The following is a 10,207-nucleotide window of genomic DNA, read 5'->3' on the forward strand; positions in this document are numbered from 1 at the left end:
GGGCCCCTCTCGCAGTCCCCTGGGCCTCAGTTTCCTTAGGTGTAAAGTGAGAATGCTGATGGTTTACAGCTGTCCACCCTGTTAGTCTGACTTAACACCCCGCGTTCTCAGCCTCCTCTCTGTCCTACCAGGGTTGCCCTCTTCCCCCGTCTCTCACCTTCTTTTCCTCCTGACTTTTAAATTTACATCCTCTTGAGAAGAGCCTGGCTGGTTCTCTTGCTTCCCGGTGTGGGCAAAGAATGTTGCCTGCCATTTCAGCAAGCAAAGAACTTTGCCTGCCATTCTGGTAGACAATGGATTATGGCCATCCCTCAAGCCATCCTACGTTGCAGCTGCCCAGAGGGTTTGTGTGCCCTAGGTGGAACTCAAGATGGAAAAAAAACAGGATACTGGTCCTAGATAATTAAGATGCATATCAAAGGAACAATTTCAATGAGCCTACATTCTTCCATCTTCTTATAGAAAGGCACTAAACTCATTCACTTGAGATGCTTTTTGTGATTAGCAGTAATCTTCTGAGTGTTCAACTGCACCCCCGCCCCCCCCCCCGCAAAAACTCATATCCTGGCTCCTCCCTTACCTCTTTGGAACAGTTCTTCAGAGTTGAGAAGACTCTGCAGTCGTCAGTAATGTCCCTGAACAAGAACAATTCAACTTTCAGGTTGTATGTTTTGTTTTTCAGTCGACAGTGAGAAGTTTTCTCCTTGAAGCAGAGAACTGAAAGCTCCATTTTAATTCACATTTTTTTTTTTTTTTTTTTTTTTTGCGGTACCTGGGGCTCTCACTGTTGTGGCCTCTCCCATTGTGAAGCACAGGCCCTGGAAGCGCAGGCTCAGCGGCCATGGCTCACGGGCCCAGCCGCTCCGCGGCATGTGGGATCTTCCCGGACCGGGGCACGAACCCATGTCCCCTGCATCGGCAGGTGAACTCTCAACCAGTGCGCCACCAGGGAAGCCCTAATTCACAAATATTGACATTAAACATCCAGGACACGCCCAGAAATGCTACAGTACATGAGTTAAAAATATATATATATTAGCAGTACAGATTCTGTAGTCAGGGAAACCTGGGCTTAAATTCAGACTTTGTCACCTTGGCTGTGTTCCCTTGAGCGGGTCACAGTTTCCCCATCTGTAAAATGGGGGCAAACAGCCTACCTCACTTTTGCCCTCAAGTTTGGGATTTGCAGAAGGCCTGACACCAAAGTAAGCTCCTCTTGTCCGATGCACAGCAAGCCAAAATGCTGAGAAACTGAGGTTTGCAACGAAGAGGACTGATTCGCAACACAGCCAAGCAAGGAGACAGGAGAACAAATCTCTGATCTGCCTCTCCTTGAAGGCAAGGGGCTCCGGGTATTTAGGAGATGAAGAATAAAGCTGCAAGGCGGAGGCATGGGGAGCAGGGGGCAGGTGATTGGAAAAAGGTGTGATAATTATCCTGCACAGGCGTAAGCTACAGGCCTCTGCAGGTTCAAAAGGTCACCGACGGACCCCCGCCCATGCCCAGGTGAATGGTGGATGGACCCCTGCCCACTCCCAGGTGAATGGTGGGTGGTCCTATCCAGTCTCAACCAGCTCAGCTGAACGAGACACAGCTGACTCCAAGTTCCTAGACAACAACTTGGTCAAATACCTTATTGTTTAGCTATGGGCTGCTTGGAGGACAGGCAAGTCTTAAACAACCTTAGTGGAAACAGGTGAAATGGATTTAACTCACGGTGGCAGTTCCCCCTATTTTTGATCATTCCTTAATCTTGAGGAATAAAGGCAAAAACCATTCTGGCTACTTCCTGCTGATAAGAGGTGCAGCTTGTGGAATCAAACTGCTTAGTACTCACTCGAAAATATTCTCTTATTCCTGGATTCAAGTTAACATTTTGATTTTAATAAACAATTACTACCTACACACCAGCTGTCAAGGCACTTATAGGCCCAAGATTGGTAACTGAAACCACAGACGAAGATGTACCCTGAGGGGGGCACACAGAATGTCAGACATCTGACATTCTTAGATATTAAATATGGAAGGGACATAGCCTGGGAAAATTAAGTACAGTTTCTACAATATCCTGACAAAGTAGAACCTTACCAGGGGTAGACAAGAGCTCTTTAAAAATCCAAGGACATGAGGAGAGGACCAAATTTCAGCTTAGTCAAGAAAAAACAGGGGACAGGAAATTCTATTAGCCTAATCTGATATGTTACATCTGAAGACACAGTGAAGATAGGGAGAGTCAAAAAATTAATGACAGGCACAGTCAAGGGATCCAATACAGAATGATCCAATACAGAAAAAAGGTTTTGGATCACAAGTCCAGCAGCTAAAGGGATTAGCACTTCTCAAACTTTGGCAAAAGTAGGTAATCACTGAATTGTCCTTCCAAGCCTGGGAGGTTAGAAGCCAAGAGAAGGCATAACAAAAGAGAACAATCATTCTGGTAATCTAACAAGTTATTTAAATTGCCTTCTGAGAATTACCAAAGCCACCTCTGCAGCAATCCCACTCACCTGGATTTCCTTCTTGCAGCTTCTTTCTGAAAAGAAACTTAAGATCCATGAAGGGGTTCACCTGCCCCCTTGGAGAAGTCACTGTTGGGGGTCTGGAACCAGCCAAGGTTTGGATGATCTTGGTTGCAGTTTTTCTTCTGCAGCAAAAGCATGGTTTCTGTTTCCCCATCATGTTCCTCATAAGGTCTGGTCCAGTGAGGATGGAGCTGGTTTTCCAGATGTTTATTCTTCCAAGATTCCAGTCTAGAGGTTCCTCGTCTCCCCTAAGAGCTTCCTAAGAGGGGTTCTGCTATGAGTCCAAAGTTGGGGATCCACATGGGGCAGAACCCGGCCACCCCCAGGAATCCCTGGGGGTCTAGAGTTTCCATTCTATCGGGGAGCAAGTCTCTCTATCCTTGTGAGAGTTCAGAACCCAAGTATTTAACAGAGGGCTGAGAATCTGCCTTTTTTTTGGACCCATGATAGCCTCTTTCAATCAAGAAGTTCAAAGTCAACACTGTATTCTGGTCCTAGGTGTCTGTCTTACTGGAAATCAAAAGACCATCCACAATACTGGAGCAGGGATCCCTTCCTTAGTGGAAGCTCCCTCAAATCTTTTGCCAGGATTTCTCCCAACATCGTGGGGGAATTTTTAAACCATCCCCCCGCCGCCCAGGAAGTAGTGTCCAGGAGCACTGTTTTTTAACTCTTGTATCTAGACCTTCCCATCTGCAGGCAAACAACTAAGAGTTATATTAGCCATCTTTAAATTCGCTGGAGCCTCAGGGTCTATACCTGTATATTGCCTGTAGGCTTTAAAGATCCAGTCTAGAAATTCTGGAAGATCCTCATTCGGTTTCCTTTTTACCTCCTGTACTTCACTGAGGCTTCTTTGGCTTGGCGCCCCTCTTGGCAACCCTCCAAGAATGCAGTCTCCATGCCGTTCAAGTTCTAGCCCATCCCCAGCATTCACCTCCCAACTGGGGTCTGCTGTTGGTACACCTGCCGTGGCTCATAGTGGGTTACCAGCGATTTCCGTGTGCAGCTGATCTGCCTCTCCCGTGGCTTTATCCAGCACCATTCTATGTCCTTCTGAAATGAGGAGGGTACTTCATAAACTTTGCCTGAACCTTTTGTCTGGGGGGGGGGGCCATGCTGCGTGGCATGTGGGGTCCTAGTTCCCCGACCAGGGATGGGACCTGTGCCCTCTGCAGTGGGAGCGCGGAGCGCCCTAACCACTGGACCTAACCACAGGGAATTTTGAACATCTGCCCAGGTTGGGTTGGGGGTTGCAAAGATCGGTGAAAGAAGATCTCCCATTCTCTTTGGGCCGTCTCTGTAAGCTGGCATATGGTTCTCCCAATTAACTAAATCTGAAGTTGAAAAGGGATAGTGGACCCATGTCCATCTCACAGGCTACCCAGGCTCAGCATTCACACCCCCAGTGGGGACTCAGCTTAAGGGAGATTGCCCCACCCGAGCTGGGGTAGCTCCCTGGCAGGTACGGGAGGGGGAGACCATTCCTATCTGTTGACTCTTGGAGACCAGGGGGCGGAACTCGAGCCTGAGGCTGTGGCTCAGACCCTGGCAATGAAAAAGCAGGAACGCCATCGTCTGGGGATAGAGAAGGAGCAGTCGCAGTGTCTGACTGACTTCACGGCAAGTGGTCCTCCCTGCATTTGAATCGAGCAGAAGAGGTTTCTCTGTCTCCCCTTCCTGTTGGACCATAACCCTGTATCTCCTCTGCATAGGTTTATTCTGATACAACATCAGAGACTGTAATATAATGCAGCTCATCCCGTTCTTCTTCCCATTTACAAACTAAATCTAGTTGCAGAATTGTAATTTAAGGATTCTTTTTCAGACCATTTTGCTCCGGAGTCTAAAGGATATTGTGGCCGTGCAGTGTCACTAAACAAACAAGACAAACCATTTTTTTCTTTTCCATGGATCCATTACTCAAAGTCTCCCTATTTGGGAGAATGCAGCGAGAGGGCTGCACAGGGGACTTGAGTTAACATTTCTCATTTTGGAGGGGCTTTGCTTCCAGGTGGTTACAGCAACGAAATCCTTCTAAGGGTCCTTGCTACAGGCACCAAGAAGCTCAGTCCCCAGTAGCCCACCTTTAACAGGGCCATCAGACAGACGGACATAGATAAGACCAGACCAGAACAAACAAGACCAAAACCCAGAGCCCCAGGCCTTTCACCCAGGCATGGAGTACCTGGTAGCTGTGAGTCTTTTATGTCGGCTCCAAAATCCTACCAGCTGGGCCTCCAGCCCATGACTGGGTGATCACTGCAAAGACGATCCATGCACAGGTGTGTTTCTTTAACGAGATTAATCACCCCAAAGATGTCTTCCAGACTCCCAAGCCCCCAAACCATCTCTTCGTTGCAAAACAAAAATAAGCACCAAAGGTCAGTGGCACCTCGCTGGGGAGATCCAGGGGAGGGTCCCTGACACGATCAGACTGGGAGCTGCCGGGACTCGTCCACAGGCTCCCAGCACCAGTGAGGGGCTGACGAGTCACAGGTAATAGGTGTGTTTGGACTCACCTCCTGGACGGTCCCCCAAATCTGCTCCCAAACCAGGTTCTTGCCTGACACACAAAAGCCAAAACGCTGAGATGCCGAGATGTGCAGCAAAGAGAGCCCTCCCGGGTCCAGAAGCCTTTCCGTGTCCCTCATTTCTTATGTGTAGGAAAAAGGTTTCAGCCTCCTAGACGTTCCCTAATTAGAGGAAGAAGGGAATGCAGAAACAAAGGAGGCTCAGTCAAGAAACGATAGTGCGATAATCAGAGTCCTAGTTCCTCCTCAAGGGATACACACCTCTGGTTCTTCTACAGGAACGAAGGCCCCCACCCGGCGCAGGATGGGGCTTCACACTGAGCACAGGGTCCCTGGACCACTTCGCTGTGCACCCATCAGAAGAAAGGCGTGCACCCTGCAGGCCTCCCCACAAAGGTTTCCTTTAAAAACTCTTCCCTGAAAACCAACAGGAGTTGGGATGTTTTCAGCATGAGCCGCCCATTCTCCTTGCTCGGCTCTGCAGTAAACCTTCCTCTGCTCCAACCTCCGACGTTCTGGCTTGGCTGGCCTCACCGTGCATTGGGCACACGAACTTGGGTTCGACGATTTCTTGCGAGGCAGTCAAGAGAGGAGGTGAGAGAACAAATCTCCAATCTGCCTCCTCCAAAGCAAGGGGCTCAGGGTGTTTATGGGATGAATAGCAAAGCAGCAGGGCGGCTCCAGGTGTGGGGAGCGTGGGGAAAGGTGATCGGAAATAGCTGTGATAGTTCTACGCAGTTGTAACTAAGCTACAGGCCTCGGCAAGTTCAAAGGGGCCCTCACCCATCCCAGTTGAAGGGTGGGTGGTCCCATCCAGTCTTAACCGGCTCAGCTCGAACTACACACAGCTGACTCCAAGTTCCTAGAAAACAACTCGGGCAAACGTATTATTTAGGCTCCGTGCTGCTTGGAGGACACACAAGTCTTCCAACGATCTCCATTAGTGGAGGCATGTGGAGTGGATTTAACCCACAGCTTCACCTGGGGCTGCTCCCCTGGGCCTCAGTTTCCCTTGGCGTCAAACGAGGGTGCTGATGGCTTACACCTGTCCAGCCTGTAGTCTGACTTCACAGCCTGGCGTTCCCAGCCTCCTCTCTGTGTTACCAGGGCTGCCCTCTTCCCCCGTGTCTCAGCTTCTCTCTTTTCCTCCTGACTTTTTACTTTGCACCCTCTCGAGAAGAGCCTGGCTGTTTCTTGCTTCCTAGAGAGACAGAGGATTTTTCCTGGAAGCAGAGAGCTGAAAAACCTTATCTTAATTCACAAATATTGAAATTAAACATTCAGGACACGCCCAGAAATGCTAAGCATTCAGATGTTAGCAGTACAGATTCTGGAGTCAGGGAGACCTGGGCTCAAATTCAGACTCTGTCACCTCTGCTCTGTGTGACCTTGGGCAAGTGACTCCAAGCCTCAGTTCCTCCACCTGCAAAATGGGGACAAACAGGCTTCCTCGCTTTTGCCCTCAAGTTTGGGATTTGCAGGAGGCCTGACACTTCAAGATTTGACCTCCTTCCTCCGTGATATACAGTCCCCCTGGGGCGCCAGTACTGGGCAGTGGTTGTGGGTGTCACCGATGGAGCCACATAGTCCTGGGTTCAAATCCCAGCTCCGCTACTTGCTGAGTTACATTCAGCAGGTGACTTGACCTCGCTCATCTCCCCTTTGCTTTTCTGTAAGACGGGGGTGGTGTGTTGACAGCACCTCCTCATAGGGTTTTGTGTGAGGACATCTGGCACAAACACTTGATAAGTATCTGCTCTTGCGATTATTTCCAGAAAAGACACCAAGTCATCGTTGCTTTGTTATCTGCAGAAGAAACTGTCAAAGCAGCTAGGTCACTCCAACCACTGGGGAGAGACCCCACTGTCCTCTTCTGGGTCTCAATCTGATTCCAGTTTAGGGAAGCCACTGACCCAGAGCTCAAAGGGAAGCGTCCAGGCCCAGGCCAGAGGTTACTGTCACGAAGGGGGCACACTGCAAGGTGAGGGACCCAACAGCTCTGGCCCTTGCCCTCTGGGCTCCCTGTTTATATGTGCTAACTGGCCTCCACTTCCCCCAACTCCCAGCCCTTGGCATGGAGCACAGCACTTAGCAGATGCTGAGAAATTTTGTTGGCTTGAACAAGAAATAACCAAAGCGGGACAAACCATGGAGTTTTTAAGATACACAATCAGGAGGGTGGTTATTTCTGGGGCTTCTTGTTTCTATCTTTTGAACAAAGGCCATGAACATTGTTATCTTGGAATGCCCCGAATTTCACTTCGGATGGCACAAGCAGTGATGTCCTTGTAAACACCTTCCCCAGAGGAGGGCCTTCTCTGCCAGCTAAGTATGGGGGACAGCTGATGGAGTGGAAAGCAGCGAGGCTCTGGGGTCAGACAGACGTGTGTGTTCAAATGCAGGGTCCTCCACTTACTGGCTGGATAACCTTGAGCAGGGCACTTACCGTCGCTGAGTGGGCTGTCATGGAGCTTGCAGACCTCCGTCCCCTCCCAGTCAGAAGGTGATGTAATCACCTGCTTTTCAAGGCACCATCCTCTCTCCATTCCTTGGAACGCCAAGTGTAAACTCTTGAATGAGCTTAGACCATGGTAGCAAACCTAGAAGCTATATGAGAGCTGATAATGAGAAATACTGCCTGGAAGTGAGACACTAGGGAGAGGTGGGGAGTGTGGAGAATGTGAGAACACTTGTCCAAAGTGGGCAGCAGCTTCTCAGCTCTAGCCTACATTTACCATGCTGGGGTGCAGCCCAAAAGCTGACAGATTTTCCAGTTTTTCCAAAGAAGTGTCAGGCCTAGATTTTAAAGCAAAATGTCTTTCTTTTTTAAACAGTTGGCCTGTCTGCCCACTGGCTAAAGCGGGCTGCCAGACTGTAATCCCTGTTGCAGGCTTTTCAAACTTGCAGGAGATGGTGGTAGGGAACACAGGAAGAAATACCACAAAAGAGCATCTCAGCAAATGGCTGCACTACTGTCTGTGGACATCAGGGGGCAGTACTTCACCTGTAATCACTTCCTCCATTCAATCCCCCTGTCAGGAGATCCACTCAATTTTTCTTTCTCTATTTTGTCTACATTCAGCTGTGCACAAAATATGGTCCCTGAAGCAATACTGAAAAGTGGGCTTTCTCCATCCTAAGCATTCTGTATTGGGTGGAAATTGCCTCCCCGTGGTCCATGGAGTTGTTTTCTAAAAGCTTACCTTGACACTTGACAAAGAACCTGGAAAGTGGCCGCCTGGGAAATGTGTCCATTATGCAAAACAAAACCAAACAAAACCAAACACCTTCTGCGTCTTTAAGAAACAGCAGTCAAGTGCTTCCTCCTGGCAGAGTCGAATTCCAAATGACTCACCTTCATTTAGAAGAAAATACACCTACACTGGTTCTCTCTCCTCCCTTGCAGGTTCCTCTTATTCCTTTGCCTGGATTTTTTTCCCCTTCTTCCAACCTAATGCTGCTGTCAAAAAAGAGGCCCCAGCAGCCCTCCTCCCTGACTACTGATCAATTCTTCTTCTTATACATACTCAGCATAAGGTCAGGCCCAGTTTCTGAGGCATCACCCCCGAGAGACACGGGTTGGGAGACCCCGTGGAGGTGGCCCTGGGCTGATGGCTCATGCTCTGGATTTAGGATGTTTCTCGTGTCATTCGGTGTTGAATTGATTTTCACCATCGAATGGATCTCAGACATGCAAAGAAGTGTTGTTCTCAGAGCGAGTCATTTGGGGAAGCCATATATCTTACTTCCAAAAAACTAAAACCTGTTTTTCTTATTAACTAACCAATGACTATTTCTGAAAAGCAAGATGGGATTATTATAGATGTAATAGAAGGCACAAATAAACAACAACAAGAAAAAAAATACCATGCACAGGGAGTCTTCTGGTCGCCTAGTGGTTAGGATTCCGGGCTTTCACTGCTGTGGTGTGGCTTCAATCCCTGGCCGGAGAACTGAGATCACACAAGCTGCACGGCCTGGCCCAAAAAAACAAGAACAAAAAAACCCCATGCACGAATATGCAAGACATTTCTCTCTGCACATCTATTTTTAAATTAAGAAATATTTCAGACACCCAGAAGGCATGGATAATACAAGCACCTGTGAGCCTGCCACCCAGTTTAAGAAATACCATATCGTATTAGCAATGCACCCTGCAAAGCCCCATGGCATCCCCTCCCCCATCAAAGCCCCATGGCATTCCCCTCCCAGGGGTAACCACTAGCTTGAATTAAAGCTTATTATACCCATGCATGGCCTCTTGCTTTTATTCATATGTATGTATTCCCAAATAATATATAGCAATTTCCCATTTACCTGTTGATGGCCATTTGGATTGCGTCTAATCTTTCCCTATTACAAACAGCACTGCAGTGAAATTCTTGTGTGATTTTTGGGGCACATGTGTGGAAGTTTCTTTCGCGCAGAGTTTCTCAAAGAATCACCTGGGCAACTTTTTTCTTTTAATAAATTTATTATTTATTTTTATTTTTGGCTGTGTTGGGTCTTCGTTGCTGCACGCGGGCTTTCTCTGGTTGCGGCGAGTGGGGGCTACTCTTTGTTGCAGTGCAGTGGCTTCTCTTACTGCGGAGCACGGGCTCTAGGCGCACGGGCTTCAGTAGTTGTGGCGCACGGGCTTCAGTAGTTGTGGCGCACGGGCTTCAGTAGTTGTGGCGCACGGGCTTAGTTGCTCCGCGGCATGTGGGATCTTCCTGGACCAGGGCTCGAACCCGTGTCCCCTGCATTGGCAGGCGGATTCTTAACCACTGCACCACCAGGGAAGTCCCCATCTGGGGAACTTTTAAAAATACACCCCCTACCTTGGCCTGCTCCAGACCAATAAAGTCCTCCCAAATTCCCCTAATACTTCAGCATTTTTATTATTATCTAGAGCTCAGTATTTGTTTACTTACAAAAAAGTACAATAAAATGTACAAACCTTAGGTCTACCATTGATGATTTTGACAAATGTAGATGCTTATGTAATGCAAACTCCTTAGGAGATACAGAAGAGTACTGGAACCTCCAAAGTTCCCTCAAGTCTATCAATCCCTGTACCCTGCTGCCCTCACCCCCACCCAGAAGCAACCACTCAAACTCTCTGAATCTTAACTGTAAGTGGAAATAATTGTAGCTGTCACACTATCTCAT

The sequence above is a fragment of the Tursiops truncatus genome, chromosome 13 (assembly GCF_011762595.2).
Source record: "Tursiops truncatus isolate mTurTru1 chromosome 13, mTurTru1.mat.Y, whole genome shotgun sequence".
Classification (NCBI taxonomy): domain Eukaryota; kingdom Metazoa; phylum Chordata; class Mammalia; order Artiodactyla; family Delphinidae; genus Tursiops; species Tursiops truncatus.